We start from the raw sequence: 16,751 nt of genomic DNA, 5'->3' as shown, positions 1-16,751 counted from the left end.
GCGCTTTTCTTTTCAAGATTCCAGTTCCATATCTCGTACCGGCCCGGATCCAAGAACAACAAAGCGGATGCGCTCTCGCGCTTGTTCCCTGAGTCTTCCCAGGTAACGGAGCCTAGTACGATCTTGTCTCCTCACAACTTCCTTCTACTCCCACAGCCTGACTTACTTACGGCCATCAAAACAGCTTCAGTCCATTGCAATGACCCAGTCCTATCTACCTTGGAAAAACGTGACAATCTGTTTTGGGCCCGAAACAAGGTCTTCGTTCCCCTTGAGATTAGGACTCAAGTTCTAAGGATTTGTCATGATCACAAATTGGCCGGCCACTTTGGGACACAGAAAACAGCGGAACTGATCTCTCGTTCTTTCTGGTGGCCATGTTGGAGACAGGACTGCCAGACTTACATTGCCTCTTGTGTACCGTGCCAGCGTAGCAAGGGTCCCAAGATCAAGCCCTGGGGTCTGTTAAGGCCTTTGCCCATTCCTGACCGACCTTGGGCAGACGTGTCAATGGATTTTATTGTGGAGCTACCGCCCTCGGAAGGTTTCACCACAATTCTGGTAGTAGTCGACCGTCTTTCAAAGATGGCCCATTTCCTACCTATGGTCGGTACTCCCTCTGCTCTGGAAACTGCCAATCTCTTTATTAAGGAGGTTGTCAGGCTCCATGGGGTTCCCAGCAGTATCACGTCTGATAGAGGTCCACAGTTTACCTCTAGATTTTGGAGAGAACTCTGCAAGATACTGGAAATCAAGATCTGTTTGTCATCGGCATATCATCCCCAAAGTAACGGGCAAACGGAACGGACAAACCAAACCCTTGAGCAGTATCTTCGCTGCTTTTGTTCAGGATCTCAGAATGATTGGTCGGCCCTATTGCCATATGCAGAATTCGCCTACAATAATTCTATTTATACAACTACCAACCAGACTCCCTTTTGGATCAACTGTGGGTTTCACCCTTCTTTCCTCCCCAACTCCATCCCAGAATCCACTGTTCCTGCGGTCCAAGATCGGATAGCCGCCATCCAATCTAATTTCCAAAGGATCCAGGAGACCATACAGAAGGCCCAGGATGATTACAAAAAATACCATGATAGGGGAAGGAAGGAGAACCCTACCTTTAAAATTGGCGAGGAAGTCTGGCTATCTGCCACCAATCTCAAACTTCCTTGTCCCACACGCAAGCTGGGTCCCAGATTCATAGGACCATTCAAAATCAAAAGGGTAATAAATCCTGTAGCCTTTGAACTAGCCCTCCCTGAATCATACAGGATACACCCTGTTTTCCATGCCTCCCTTTTGAAGCCATTGGTTCCTAGTCCTTTTCCTGGAAGGGAAGTGCCTCCTCCTCCACCCATCAAGATCGATGGAGAAGATGAATTCGAAGTAGAAGCTTTACTAGGATGCAGGAAAGTCGGTAGACAAATACAATACCTGGTAAAATGGAAGGGGTATCCTTCAGAAAATAACTCCTGGGAACCATCCAAGAACCTTCACGCTCCCAAATTAATAAAGACATTCCATCAGCAACATCCGGAATTGATGGCTAGCTTGGGCGTCCGGAGGCCGCCCCTCGGGGGGGGGCACTGTCATAGGATGCGCACGGTTAAAGCACTCCGGCGCACAGCTGTGTGCAAGAGGAATAAACGAAAGCACACAAGCACACACACACAGGGTGTGACCCCTCGCTGACCTATAAAGGAAGTGAGGTCATCCAAACACACTGCTGGTTTGTCTTCAGCTTCCTGTGATTCCCATGTCTGCTTCTGTTATCTGTATTACCCGTTGTGACCCGGATTGCCTTATCGACCTCGCTGATCTTCTCCTGACCCGACCTCTGGCTTGATCTTGGACTCCTGCTTTCTAACGTGTTTGACCCTCAGCCTGCATCTGGACTTACCTGCTGTCTCCTGTGTTCGACCCCTGGCTTGTCTTGGATTATCCTTCTGTCTCAGCGTTCCTGGTACTTGTCTTCTGATCTGGACTGTGTTTGACCCCTGGCCTGTCTCCTGGATTCTGTCTTTGCCTTACGGACTTGCTACCATTGCTTTCGGACCTTCCCACGGGACATCACCTCTCAGCTCTGCTCAAGCTACCTGCTGATCTGCTAGCAAGTGACTGTCCTACTGGTAGCTTGTGCCTCTTGGTGCAACCACTCTCTGTGCCACTTTCAGGGGTGGTCTGCGCCGAGTCGCAACAGCGACCGCTCTCGGCATCTTGGCCTCGGTGAGTACATTTATATGATACCCACACTACGCGAGTTAAACTGACCTCGCCTTATTTCCCCCAGTGGTATTATAGTCTCTCAGATACAAATAAGGCTAAAGGAGTGGCCATAGCTTTTAGTGGAAGCGTACCCTTTCGCCTTTCAGCTATGCAAGCAGACGATCTTTTTAAAAGGCTTTCTAGGTAACACCCAATGTACCTTAGCAAACGTATACTGTCCGAACCACAATCAACATACATTCCTCTCCCAAGTTCTCACTGATCTATCGCACTTCACTGAGGGTATACTCATACTAGCGGGAGACATAAATATGCCCCTAGACCCCATCATGGATACATCACACGGGCGCTCTAATATCTAATTTAAACGCCTTTCCCATGTCAAAAAGAGACTTATGGAGCAACAGTTGATAGATACAGAAATACAAAAAGCTGCGCCAGCCCTCTAATTAATTGTAAAAAAGAAATAAGGTATTAAAATATGTGAATAATTAATATATAAATAATTGATACGATCAAAAACGCCTCAAGTGCATAAGAATCACAAAAGTGCATAAAAATGACAATGCAAAAAGTCCAATCATAGAGAGTTCATGTGTAAGTCCATATAATAAACATTTATGTTCTTAAATGGAAGCACCCCAGTGGTTCAACACACTCTGAAAGCGCATAAAGTGCCCGTCACCGTGTAGTGAATGCGCTTACCAGAGAGTATATAGATTGGAGCGTTGTATATAATTGGTAGGTCACACCAAAGTTATCCTCCTTCTAGTGGGTCAGCTCTCCGTATCACAACAGTACTCCCCAGACAGTAATCTATTCCGTGGTCCCAATAAGGAACAGAGAGTATATAGATTGGAGCGTTGTATATAATCGGTAGGTCACACCAAAGTTATCCTCCTTCTAGTGGGTCAGCTCTCCGTATCACAACAGTACTCCCCAGACAGTAATCTATTCCGTGGTCCCAATAAGGAATCTGTTATGAAGGGACCATAGTGAAAACTGGTATTCTGGTACGTGGTTAACCTGAGCCCGTTCGTTCCCAATGGCCCCCGCCATTGGGAACGAACGGGCTCAGGTTAACCACGTACCAGAATACCAGTTTTCACTATGGTCCCTTCATAACAGATTCCTTATTGGGACCACGGAATAGATTACTGTCTGGGGAGTACTGTTGTGATACGGAGAGCTGACCCACTAGAAGGAGGATAACTTTGGTGTGACCTACCGATTATATACAACGCTCCAATCTATATACTCTCTGTTCCTTATTGGGACCACGGAATAGATTACTGTCTGGGGAGTACTGTTGTGATACGGAGAGCTGACCCACTAGAAGGAGGATAACTTTGGTGTGACCTACCGATTATATACAACGCTCCAATCTATATACTCTCTGGTAAGCGCATTCACTACACGGTGACGGGCACTTTATGCGCTTTCAGAGTGTGTTGAACCACTGGGGTGCTTCCATTTAAGAACATAAATGTTTATTATATGGACTTACACATGAACTCTCTATGATTGGACTTTTTGCATTGTCATTTTTATGCACTTTTGTGATTCTTATGCACTTGAGGTGTTTTTGATCGTATCAATTATTTATATATTAATTATTCACATATTTTAATACCTTATTTCTTTTTTACAATTAATTAGAGGGCTGGCGCAGCTTTTTGTATTTCTGTATTATTGTTGAGTGCTATATCGCATTTATTGCTGCTGCCTATATCACACATTGTTAGTTTGTTTTTTCACCATTTTTCCTAGCGCGGTTTATTTTTTTCTGTTTGAACAGTTGATAGATGTTTGGCGTATTCTCCACCCAAAAGAAAAAGACTTCTCCCACTATTCACAGACACACCAGTCCTACTCCCGAATAGACAACATATTCCTAGACCACCACCACCTCCCCTTATTACAATCTGCAACCATAGGAACTGCGACGCTGTCGGATCACGCCCCTGTGTCGATGTGTATGACCATGCCCACTTTAGCCCATCGCTCCAGCAATTGGAAACTGAACGACGCTCTCCTAACTCACCAAGCAGATGTTGCTCTGCTAGCCTCCCATATCTCGCAATATTTTACGGATAACAAACCTTCTGAGACTTCTCCAGCTATTGTATGGGAAGCTCACAAGGCTACCATGAGAGGCTGATTCATTGAGCTAGGAGCAAGGAAAAAAAAGGAGCATGGTCAACAACTTGAGCAGGTCTTACACCAGATAGAAGATCTAGATAGACAACATAAACTAACCCTGCACTCTTCCTACTTAGAGACACTCACGCTGAAAAGAGAAGAAATAAAAACTCTTCTCAACATCGATACCTCCAACAAATTTCAACGCTACTCGCAAAAACTCTATGAATGGGGGAACAAACCTAGCAGGCAGTTAGCAAAATCCCTTAAAGAAAAGCAGACTAAATCGTTTATTCCCAAGATTAAGCTTTCCAATGGCAATTTAGTTCACGCAACCCCCCATATCACTAAAGCCTTCAGGGAGTATTATGCAGACCTGTATAATGTGCAATGCGACACTCCGTCCCTAACAATAAAGGAGAGACGTAGCCTAATGCGCGCATACCTAAAGGATGCCAAACTGCCCAAACTTTCGGATTCGGCTCTTACGGAGCTCGAGTCGGAACTTTTAGTTGAGGAATTTCAGACGGCTCTAAAGCACACACCGACGGGCAAAGCACCCGGACCGGACGGCTACACTATCCTCTACTACAAAACGTTTAGCGACGCTCTTCTGCCCCATCTAACAGCCTACGCCAACTCAATTTCACAGACTTCCGGACTGCGCCCAGAATTCCTCACAGACCACATTTCAGTAATCCCTAAAGCGGGCAAAGACCCCACTCAGTGCGGCAGCTACAGACCAATCTCCTTTTTAAACGTGGACATTAAACTATATGCTAAGGTAATGTCTAACAGACTACTTCCCCTTATCCCTGGCTGGATCTCTACAGACCAGATGGGTTTTATGCCACACAGAGAAGCCAAGGACAATTCTCTCCAGGCGATATCTCTCATACAGTATGCACAAAGGTCTTCGCAGTCCACCCTACTTGTGTCCACAGATGCTGAAAAAGCGTTTGACAGGGTGGACTGGGAATACCTAAAACTGACCCTCCGCCACTTCGGAGTCGGCCCCAGAATGTACCACCGCATTATCTCCCTTTACTCCACTCCCACGGCACAAATTCGCATAAATGGCACCCTGAGTGACTAATTTCAACTATATAACGGGACCCGACAGGGCTGCCCTCTGTCCCCCCTCCTGTTCGCTCTCACCCTGGAACCCTTCTTGGCGACCATACGACGCAACATAAACATACATGGCATTCGAGGTAACAAAACACATAAATATGCGGCTTACGCAGATGATATCCTATTATTTGTCCAACAGCCCCGGGTATCACTCCCTAACTTAATGTCGGCGTTCTCCACTTTCCAGACACTGTCCAACTTTAAAATTAATCTCTCTAAATCTGAATCCTGAATATCAATCTGCCCGCGAGAGAAGTGGACAGATTAAAACCCCTCTTCCCCTTTAGATGGGTCCAACACACCATGAAGTACTTAGGGATACACCTCACGCCCAACATCCAATCTTTAAGCACAACTATATCCCATTATTGAACAACATTCGCACAGACCTATGAAGGTGGAGCATGCTACCACACTCCTTGTTGGGTAAAGTGAATATAGTTAAAATGAACATTCTCCCCAGAGTTCTCTTTTTCTTTCAAATGATTCCACTGGGTGTACCCATAGGGTTTTTCTCCTTACTACAGGCCATGGTCTCTCGCTTCATTTGGTGGAACAGCCATCCCAGAGTAGCTAGAGATGTACTTTATCGCTCCAAGACCTCTGGGGGACTGGCCCTGACAAATTTTAAGACTTACTATCATGCTGTCATTTTGTCTAGAATCTCTGACTGGAAATATGCAGCCACCTCCAAACTTTGGGTGAGCCTTGAACATGGCCTCAGCAAAACAGATCTCGCAGTTACACCTTGGCTGCCGCGCCCTCACAGGCGCCTCGCCCCGACCACCTCCTCAGTGACTGCCTCCACACTAGACATATGGGACGCCTTGCATAAGAAATTCTCTTGGACTTATGCTTCCCCTCTGTTACCACTTCTCGACCACAACTACTTTCTACCTGGTCTGCTAGACCACGAATTTAAGACATGGTCACCAGGAAGACCCCTGCTTCTGCATCATGTACTCCGAGCTAATACTCCTAAGCCTTTGACAGAAATTGTGGGACACAAGCCGCTAACGTTTTTAGACCAATGGAGATACACTCAACTGCAGGGTTTTCTCAGAACGCTTCCAAAACCGATAAGGGGGATACAGGACCTAAACTATATCGAGGAGATACTACACCCGCAGGACCGACCAGAACACAGTGTCTCGTTGTTCTATAAAGCGCTCATCAAACTCCAAGGGGACACTCACCCCCACTTTCTCGCCAGGTGGGAGTCAGACCTGGAATCCTGTCTCCCACAGAGTCAAAAAGATAAAGTCTTGCGGTTGGCACATACCTCCTCAATTGCATCAAAGATGGCTGAGGTCAATTACAAATTGCTAACCAGATGGCATTACACACTAGCGAAACTTCATCAGATGTTCCCCGACAATTCCCCATTGTGTTGGAGGAATTGTGGGAGCAAAGCAACACACGCGCACGTATGGTGGTCGTGCCCATACATCCGCCCCTTCTGGTCTAGCATTATCCGACTGATCCACCAAATATCTGATGTCTCTCTCCCTTCAGACCCATGGACATTTCTTTTTCATGCCACCTCGGAACCAGTTGGAAGGTATAAACGATCCATAGTTCCCCACTTACTTAACGCGGCTAAAGCACTCATACCAACCTTTTGGGACCAGCCGGAAACTCCAACCGTGAAAAAGTGGCTTCAAAAAATCTCTGAGGTCTACCTCATGGAAAAAATCACCCACCGCATCAAGGATACTTATCAACGACATACTCTAACTTGATCCTCGTGGGCGGAATTCAAGCACACCGCAACTTACAAGGAGATAATTACACAATCCCACTGAGACTCGTCTATATTTAAGACATTTTAGTTGATTATGCTATTATTACCTGCCGTCATTATCTTTTAATCTACACCCTGAGGTAACACCTCACATGAGAATGTGTTGTTCGTTGGCATATTTTCGATCTCGACTGTGCTCCATGCATGCCAGCCCCCCTCCCTACCTCCCCACCTCCCCTCCTCCCCTCCTCCCCTCTCTCCCCCTCCCCTGCCCCTCTATCTCGTTTCCTTCCACTTCCTTCTCTCCTTCATTTTCTACTGGGAACCAAGCTCACTTTTCCCCACTTGACCGAAAACTTAAGGGTTTTCGTCTGGGCTATCAATAGCATTGCTGAAAACAATTCATCCGAACACAGTGATGAAAGGAGTATGCACATGGTTTGATAATGCTCTTTTGGGACTATGAATGTCTCATCCAGTCATTAATGCCCTAAACTCTACTTACAGAATCTTTAGGGGTGACCATCTTGCTGTTTGTCAAGAGGGTTTAAAGTGGCCACCAAAATCACCTATGGCCACATCACCCTGAAATCACCCGATCTCGTCTGATCTCGGATGCTAAGCTGGGTCGGGCCAGGTTAGTTCCTGGATGGGAGACCGCCTGGGAATGCCAGGTGCCGCAGGCTTTTCTTAAATGCGTTCTTGGCTTCGACGACCTGTTTAATTTTTCTGCTTGTTTGCCGGGGTGACCATCTTGGTGTTTGTCAATAGGGTTGAAAGTGGCCCACAAGATCACCTAAAGCCACATCACCCTGAATGCGCCCGCTCTCATCTGATCTCGGATGCTAAGCAGGGTCGGGCGTGGTTAGTACCTGGATGGGAGACCGCCTGGGAATACCAGGTGCAGGAGGCTTTTCTTAAATACGTTGTTGCTTCAACGACCTGTTTTATTTTTATTTTTGTTTGCCGGGGTGACCATCTTGGCGTTTGTCAAGAGGGTTGAAAATGGCCAGCAAAATCGCCTACGTCCACATCACCCTGAATGCGCCCGATCGCGCCCGATCTCGTCTGATCTCGAATGCTAAGCAGGGTCGAGCCTGGTTAGTACTTGGATGGGAGACCGCCTGGGAATGCCAGGTGCCATAGGCTTTTCTTAAATGCGTTCTTGGCTTCAACGACCTGTTTAATTTTTCTGCTTGTTTGCCGGGGTGACCATCTTGGTGTTTGTCAATAGGGTTGAAAGTGGCCCACAAGATCGCCTAAAGCCACATCACCCTGAATGCGCCCGCTCTCATCTGATCTCAGATGCTAAGCAGGGTCGGGCGTGGTTAGTACCTGGATGGGAGACCGCCTGGGAATACCATGTGCCGTATGCATTTCTTAAACACGTTGTTGGCTTCGACGACCTGTTTTATTTTTCTGCTTGTTTGGCGGGGTAACCATCTTGGCGTCTGTCAAGAGGGTTGAAAGTGGCCCACAAGATAGCCTACAGCGACATCACCCTGAATGCGCCTGATCTCGTCTGATCTCATCTGATCTCGGATGCTAAGCAGGGTCAGGTCTGGTTAGTACCTGGATGTGAGACATCCTGGGAATACCAGGTGCCATAGGCTTTTCTTAAATACGTTGCTGGCTTCGACTACCTGTTTTATTTTTCTGCTTGTTTGGCGGGGTGACCATCTTGGCGTCTATCAAGAGGGTTAAAAGTGGCCCTGGGATCGCCTACGGCCACATCACCCTCAATGCGCCCGCTCTTGTCTGATCTCGGCTGCTAAGCAGGGTCGGGCCTGGTTAGTACTTGGATAGGAGACCACCTGCGAATACCAGGTGCCGTAGGCTTTTCTTAAATACGATGCTGGCTTCGACGACCTGTTTTATTTTTCTGCTTGTTTGCCTGGATGACCATCTTGGCATCTGTCAAGAGAGTTAAAAGTGACCCCAAGATTTCCTACGGCCACATCTCCCTGAATGCGCCTGCTCTCGTCTGATCTCGGATGCTAAGCAGGGTCGTGCCTGGTTAGTACCTGGATGGGAGACCACCTGGGAATACCAGGTGCTGCAGACTTTTCTTAAATACGATGTTGGCTTCGACTACCTGTTTTTTATTTTTCTGCTCGTTTGCCGGGGTGACCATCTTGGCGTCTGTCAAGAGGGTTGAAAGTGGCACACAAGATCGCCTACGGCTACATCACCCTGAATGCGCCAGATCTCGGATGCTAAGCAGGGTTGGGCCTGGTTGGGCCTGGCTAGTACCTGTATGGGAGACCGCCTGGGAATACCAGGTGCCGTAGGCTTTTCTTAAATACGTTGATGGCTTCGATGACTTGTTTTATTTTTCTGCTTGTTTGCCGGGATGACCATCTTGGCATCTGTCAAGAGGGTTGAAAGTGGCACACAAGATTGCCTACGGCTGCATCACCCTGAATGCGCCCGCTCTCGTCTGATCTCGGATGCTAAACAGGGTCGGGCCTGGTTAGTACCTGGATGGGAGACAGCCTGGGAATTCCTGGTGCCGTAGACTTTTCTTAAATACGTTGTTGGCTTTGACAACCTGTTTTATTTTTCTGCTTGTTTGCCGGGGTGACCATCTTGGCATCTGTCAAGAGGGTTGAAAGTGGCCCCAGGGTCACCTACGGCCACATCACCCTGAATGCGCCAGATCTCAGATGCTAAGCAGGGTCGGGCCTGGTTAGTACCTGGATGGGAGACTGCCTGGGAATACCAGGTAGCATAGGCTTTTTTATAAATATGTTGTTGTCATCGATGACCTGTTTTATTTTTCTGCTTGTTTGTCCAGGTGACCATCTTGGCGTTTGTCAAGAGGGTTGAGAATGGCTAGCAAGATCGTCTATGGCCACATCACCCTGAATGTACACGATCTCGTCTGATCTCGGATGCTAAGCAGGGTCGGGCCTGGTTAGTACCTGGATGGGAGACTCCCTGGTAATATCAGGTGCCGTACGGTTTTTATAAATATGTTGTTGTTTTCGTCAACGACCTGTTTTATTTTTCTGCTTGTTTGCCGAGGTGACCATCTTGGCGTTTGTCAAGAGGGTTGAGAGTGGCTAAAAAGATTGCCTACTGCCATATCACGCTGACTGCGCCCGATCTCATCTGATTTCGGATGCTAAGCAGGGTCAGGCCTGGTTAGTACCTGGATGGGAGACTGCTTGGGAATACCAGGTGCCGTAGGCTTTTTTTTAAATATGTTGTTGTCGTCGACGACGACCTGTTTTATTTTTCTGCTTGTTTGCCGAGGTGACCATCTTGGCGTTTGTCAAGAGTAGAGATGAGCTTCGTGTTCATCGGCTGTTCGCCCGTTCAGCGAATACCGAACGTTATGGGCCATTCGCGCCAAATTCATGTGGCGCTTACGGCCCACAATGCACTGCACCATCGCAGTGCATTGCTGGCTCATGATTGGCCAAGCATGCACTGTGACCCCGCATGCTTGGCCAATCACAGCGCCAGCAGCGAGGAGAGCCATGATTGGCCACAGGCAGGATGCTCAGGCGGTGTAGTACACGCCCCACGCTATATAAGGCCGCCAGCGCCATGTGGTGTGTGTTGGCGTCTGTAGGAGTTTTTTTTTTTTTTTTAAATCATCTTTATTATTTTCTTATATAAAATTCAACAGACAATTACATTCAATCCTGAGGCATTGAGGTTTACACAAGTCTTCACATTTACATACATACTTTTCCATTACATATCTATAACAATATTAGGTGGTGGCCCGAGAGGAGGGGGTACTTGGAGTAGAGTTAACCTGTGTGTAGGAAAAAAAAAAAGGGGGGGGGAATTTAAATTTCTCCCCTGTGTTATTTCCCTTCTTTATGTGTTTTTATTGTGCCCTTGTGATTCCTTTTATTTATATAAAACAAAAAAAACAAAAAAAGAGAACAAGAAAAATCCTTTCTCATTTAATCATTATTGCGTGCTTTTATTCCATTTGTAACCCCTTAGTGTATTGTTTGTGTTTTGTGCTTAGGGAGGTCCTCAGCCTTCCTTTATGTTTCCTAAAAATTGTGTTGTTTATTTTTGTGTCTCCACCATTGGTTATCTCTCCTCCTACCCCCCTCCCTCAAGCCCCTCCTCCAATTACATTTCCATCATTTATTCACTTCCCATATACCTTAAAACATACTACAAACAACAAAATTTAAAGGTTGTGGTTCGGATTCATATTTCCCCTTTATCCTTTCTACGATGTACCTTTGGAGGACACGAGCTTGCGCAACAGCTTCTTGATTTTTCTCTCTCCCTTCCTTCCTCCCTCTCCCTATCAGGGATCTCTGGGAGGCTCAGGAGGGATTATCTAAATTTTTAATCTGGTATAACTTACTCTTTCTCTATTTCTCGGGAATAGTGCTTCCAGCCTGCCCACATGTTTTTATATTTTTCTTGTTGTTCTTTTATATCATATATCCATTTTTCAGCTTCCATTATTTTATCTACCTCTCCCTTCCATTCCAATAGAGTGGGACATGCTATCTGTTTCCAATATCTAGGTATTAATATTTTGGCTGCATTCAGCAGATGTGGTATGACTCCTTTTTTATAAGATTTAATGGTTCCTTCTGTCCCATGAAACAGATATTGTAGGGGTGTCATTTCTAATGGTTTTGCTGTTATCCTCCCTATCCATTTAGCCACTCCCTCCCCAAAAATCCTAATTTTTGGGCAGTCCCACCATAGATGAAGGTACGTCCCCTTATCCTTACATCCTCTCCAGCAATGCCCATCCGCTGTTGGGTATATCTCTGCTATTCTGGCTGGGGTTCGGTACCATCTGGCTATAAACTTATATGACATTTCTTGTATTGCTGCGCTTATTGATGTCGCGTGCGTCATTTCCATAATTTTTTTTATTTGTGTTGGTCTAAATGTGCATCTTAGTTCTTTCTCCCACTCTCTTATAAAGTAAGGAATTGTGCTACTTTGTTCACTAAGAACTAATTTATACATCTGGGATAGTAAGTTACTTGGTTTTTCTATTTTCATACACATCTTCTCATATGTCGTAAGGGAGCTCAGAGGTCTTACTTGGGGTTCTAATTTATTTAAAAAATCTCTCATTTGGTAATATCTCCATCTCGACATGTGTATATCTCCTTGTGATGATATTAATTCTGTTAAGGGGAGTAAACTTCCTAATGGAGCATATCTTAGACACCTTGTATTCCCCCTGAGCCCCAGGAACCTAATGCTCCCTTTTCTTCCCCCGGTGGAAACCATGGATATCCCCCTAAAGGGGCCAGTGGTGATGTGCATGTGGCATATTTTTCATTTTTGTTCATTCTGTCCCATACTGCTAACGTATTCCGTGTTAGTGGTGATGTCCACTTTGATAGAGCTCTATTCGTGGACTGTATCCATGGAGCCCCTGCTAGATTTCTGCCCGCCATACTTTCTTCTACCGAAACCCATGCCTTATTTGAGGAGTCATGGCACCAGTTTAGTATTCGTACCATAGACATTGCTTTATAGTACATAAAGACATCTGGAAGCCCTATTCCACCTTCCTTCTTATTTCTACGCAGGATATCATATGCTATTCTAGGGTTTTTATCATTCCATATAAAGGATATAAACATTTTACGTATTCTCTTAAAAAAGACCTGAGGCACTGCTATAGGTACAGTATTTAAGATATATATTATTCTGGGTAATATATTCATTTTCAAAGTGTTTATCCTTCCAAACCATGTCAATGAATAACCCTTCCACCCAATTTAAATCTTTAGTTATTTCTGTTATTAGAGTTCCATAATTAAGTTCATATAAAGATTTAGCCTCCGCCGTGATATGTACTCCTAAATAATATAATGATTTTTTTTCCCGTTTAAATGGAAGGTTATTCTTCATTACCATTGACATCAATGGGGGTACATGACAGGGTAATATTATGGATTTTTCCATGTTTATTTTAAAGTTGGAAATTTTTCCATATCTCTGGACCTCCTCCATTAGTGCCATTATTGATCCCTGTGGTTCTGAAAGATAGAATAGTAGGTCATCAGCATATGCTGATACCTTATGCTCCTCAGATCCTATTCTTATCCCTTTTATTCCCTTATTTTCTCTCACCCTGCACAGAAATGGTTCCAGAGTCAAGGCAAACAGTATTGGAGACAGGGGACACCCCTGTCTTGTGCCATTTCGTATTTCAAAGCAGCCTGATAGAGTACCGTTCACCTTCACTCTTGCTCTGGGTTTTGCATATAATGCTGCTATCAATCCCATCATTCGATCTCCCATACCTATTGCTTTCAGCACTTCCTTCATAAATTCCCAGTCCACTCTATCAAATGCCTTTTCAGCATCCATTGATAGCATTGTTCTGGGTGATTTATCGGGGCCATTTTGCATCCAATAAAGTATATGTAGGGCTCGTATGGTGTTATCTTTGGTTTCTCTGCCTTTCATGAAACCCGTTTGGTCACGATGGACCAATTGTGTTACCTCTTCTTGTATTCTAGTAGCTATAATTTTTGCTATTAGTTTAGTATCTGAATTAAGCAGTGATATGGGTCTGTAATTGGCACATTCCTGTGGGTCCTTTCCCGGTTTCGGTAAAACTGTTATGTATGCTAGCAGTGCTTCTGAGGACATTGTGTTAGAGGCAGTAATATTATTGAAATATCTGCATAAAGGTGTTTCTAGAATTTGGGCAAACTTCTTATAGTATGCATTAGTTAACCCGTCGGGTCCTGGGCTTTTCCCCCTCGGCAGGTTCTCTATTGCTTTTCTTATTTCCTCTTTAGTTATTGGTTCTTCTAGTTTTTCTATTATCCTGGAAGGGAACATTGGTATTGTAGAACTACAAATGTAATCTCTCACCTCTTCTATCCTCCCCCTATCTTCCGCCTGCTCCAGAATGGGTTGGATATTATATAGCTTCTTGTAAAATTGTTGAAATTCCATTGCTATTAATTTCGTGTCCTTTACTTGTTTATTATTCACTCTGATTTTGTGTACGTGGGATAATTCCCTCTTTTTTTTTAGTTGTCTAGCCAGTAATCGGCCACATTTATTCCCAAGCTCATGGAACCTGTGTGCAAGAAATCTGTATTTATCCCTGACCCTTCTGTCCAGGCACCTGGAAAGCTCCTCCCTCATAATTCCCAGCTGCCTGGCATCTCCTGGTTCACAAGTGCTCTTATGTTTGTTCTCTAGTTCCTTTATTTTTTCCAACTGATCTTCTATCTCTTTTCTTTTTTCCCTTTTAACTCGTGTTCTATGTGCTATTAATTCTCCTCTAACTACCGCTTTGTGGGCTTCCCACACAGTTTGCTCCGATACTTCCTCTGATGTATTTAAATCAAAATACTCCACTAATTTATGTTGGAGGTCCTCTAGTATTTTTTTATCGTCCAGTAATGACTCATTTAATCTCCACGTTCGTTCCTTATGACCCGCGTATGTAGGGGAGATCACCGCCACCACCGGGGCATGATCCGAGATCGTTATTGGCTTAATGCTTACTGCTTTTACATATTCTAAATAATATTGGTCTACCAAAATCCAGTCCAGCCTGGAGTAGGTGTTATGGCTCTTTGAATAGTAACTGTAGTTTTTTTTTTCTCTGTTTAATGCCCTCCAACTATCTACCAGGTGTGAGGATTGGAATAATTTTTTTACATGTTTAAGTGCTCTAAATGATAGTGGTGTTTTCCCTGTTGTTGTGTCTAATTTAGTGTCAACAATAATATTAAAATCCCCTCCAAGAATCAAGAACCCTTCCCTGAATTTTTCTAACGCTTTTAGTGTTTTTCCCAGAAAATCAACTGTGTGTGTGTTTGGGGCGTATATTGAAGCAAATGTGTACCCTTGTCCCTGCAGTGTTCCTTTAATAAAGAGGAACCTCCCTTCTGGGTCTATGTTCACCACTATGGATGTCAGAGGGCACATGTTCCCAAAGGCTATCGATACTCCTCTAGCTCTCGCAATAGGCGATACTGCATGGAACCACTGGTTGTATGGGAATAACGGTAGCCTTGGTACGGATCCTGACATAAAATGTGTTTCTTGTAGAAAAACTATGTCTACAGCTTGGTGATTTAATTCCTGCCAAAGACGGCCCCTTTTTTGGGGTGAGCACAATCCCCTTACATTATAAGTCATTATTTTTAATACTTTAGCCATTTCTTTAATCTGAGTATATATATACCATTCTTAATCTGTTGCTGCGTATCTCGTGTTCCCCGCCTCCATGTACACCTGCAGAAAAACGTCAAAAAAAATTCCGTACCGAAAACATCCACAACCTAACACTTTACTTAGTAAAATGTACCAACTAACGGTAGGGTGAGCCCGTTTGGTTGCTCCTTTCTCCTCCCGAGCCCTCCCCCCCTCCTGCATATTGCAGGTTAGTCAATCCCTTTCCACGGGACCCGCCTAATTGGAAAAAAAAATTCACAGAAACCAAAAAACAAAAAACACAAAAAAAAAAAAAAAAGGGACCTTCAATAAAGTTAAGTAGCGAGTTTGAGAACTGACCCATACTTCCCCCCCCTCCCCCCTGGCTTTGCTTATTTCTATTTCTTCCTAAGTCTCTCTTCTTTTCCCTACTTTCAATCTTTTATACTAAAGTGTACTAAAGTCTTTCGTTAGCCTTTTCCTCCCACTTGGGACCATGGCTCAGGTCGTTGGATTAGTGTCTTAACGTTAGCTATTCTCCAATCTTGGAAATCTATAAATGGCAATTCTAATATTCCCAAGAACTCTTTTAAATCGTCTCTGGTGCGGAGTACTGCTGTTTTCCCGTTCCTTGATGCTATTAGGCGAAATGGGTACCCGCATCGGTACCTAATGTCTGCTGCCTGTAAAGCTTCCAACAGTGGTCTGACCATTCTACGCTGCATTAATGTACGACGAGCTATGTCAGGGAACAAGAGGATATGAGCTCCTTCATATTCAATTGTGGGGATGTCCCGTTTGTTTCCTTTATTGTATACTTATGCAATTTGCATATCACATCCCTTGGCTTATCTTTGTTTTGAGTTCCAAAGGAGGTGACACGGTGAACTCTGTCCATTTCAATAAATTCGGGCGCAGCTGTTCCCATAATTTGACAGAATAACTTTTGCACCACCATTGGCAGGTCACTACTGTGATATTTTTCAGGTAGACCTCGTATTCGTATATTCTGTCGCCGATCCCTGTTCTCATATTCATCCATTTTATCTCTATAATTATTCATTACTTCCTCATGATATTTAATGGTATCCTGAACCTCCGCTACTGCTTGTGCCATCTCTTCTTGGGTATTTTCAATTCCTTCCATTCGATTACTTACTGCCTCCACCTCCTCCCTTAATTCCTCCACTGCTTGTTTACATGATTTCTCTACTGAAGCTATTAGCTGTTGGATATCCGCCTTCGTGGGTAGTGCTTTTATATGCTCTCTAAGGTCCCATTCTATGTTTATACTTTCTGTCTCTACCCCCTCAAAACCTCCTTTATTTTGTTCTGTCCTGGTGGGGTTTTCCAGTCTCTC

General features: G+C 44.7%; 9 pseudogenes; all 9 read left to right on the top strand.

Annotated features, from left to right (window-relative positions):
* The first annotated feature begins 7,816 nt into the window (after window positions 1-7,816).
* LOC143978569 (5S ribosomal RNA) lies at window positions 7,817-7,935 on the top strand (annotated as a pseudogene).
* A 108-nt stretch (window positions 7,936-8,043) lies between these two features.
* On the top strand, window positions 8,044-8,162 carry LOC143979573 (5S ribosomal RNA; annotated as a pseudogene).
* Window positions 8,163-8,269: 107 nt separating this feature from the next.
* On the top strand, window positions 8,270-8,398 carry LOC143979027 (5S ribosomal RNA; annotated as a pseudogene).
* Window positions 8,399-8,506: 108 nt separating this feature from the next.
* LOC143979445 (5S ribosomal RNA) lies at window positions 8,507-8,625 on the top strand (annotated as a pseudogene).
* A 344-nt stretch (window positions 8,626-8,969) lies between these two features.
* LOC143979092 (5S ribosomal RNA) lies at window positions 8,970-9,088 on the top strand (annotated as a pseudogene).
* Window positions 9,089-9,195: 107 nt separating this feature from the next.
* On the top strand, window positions 9,196-9,314 carry LOC143979098 (5S ribosomal RNA; annotated as a pseudogene).
* A 337-nt stretch (window positions 9,315-9,651) lies between these two features.
* On the top strand, window positions 9,652-9,770 carry LOC143979195 (5S ribosomal RNA; annotated as a pseudogene).
* A 325-nt stretch (window positions 9,771-10,095) lies between these two features.
* Window positions 10,096-10,214, top strand: LOC143979521 (5S ribosomal RNA; annotated as a pseudogene).
* A 111-nt stretch (window positions 10,215-10,325) lies between these two features.
* Window positions 10,326-10,444, top strand: LOC143978860 (5S ribosomal RNA; annotated as a pseudogene).
* Window positions 10,445-16,751: the final 6,307 nt, after the last annotated feature.

The sequence above is a fragment of the Lithobates pipiens genome, unplaced genomic scaffold (assembly GCF_037356315.1).
Source record: "Lithobates pipiens isolate NorthernLeopardFrog02 unplaced genomic scaffold, aLitPip1_a1.2 Scaffold_13, whole genome shotgun sequence".
Classification (NCBI taxonomy): Eukaryota; Metazoa; Chordata; class Amphibia; order Anura; family Ranidae; genus Lithobates; species Lithobates pipiens.
Note: the sequence above shows the minus strand (reverse complement) of the source record. Positions and strands in the feature narration are given on the sequence as shown.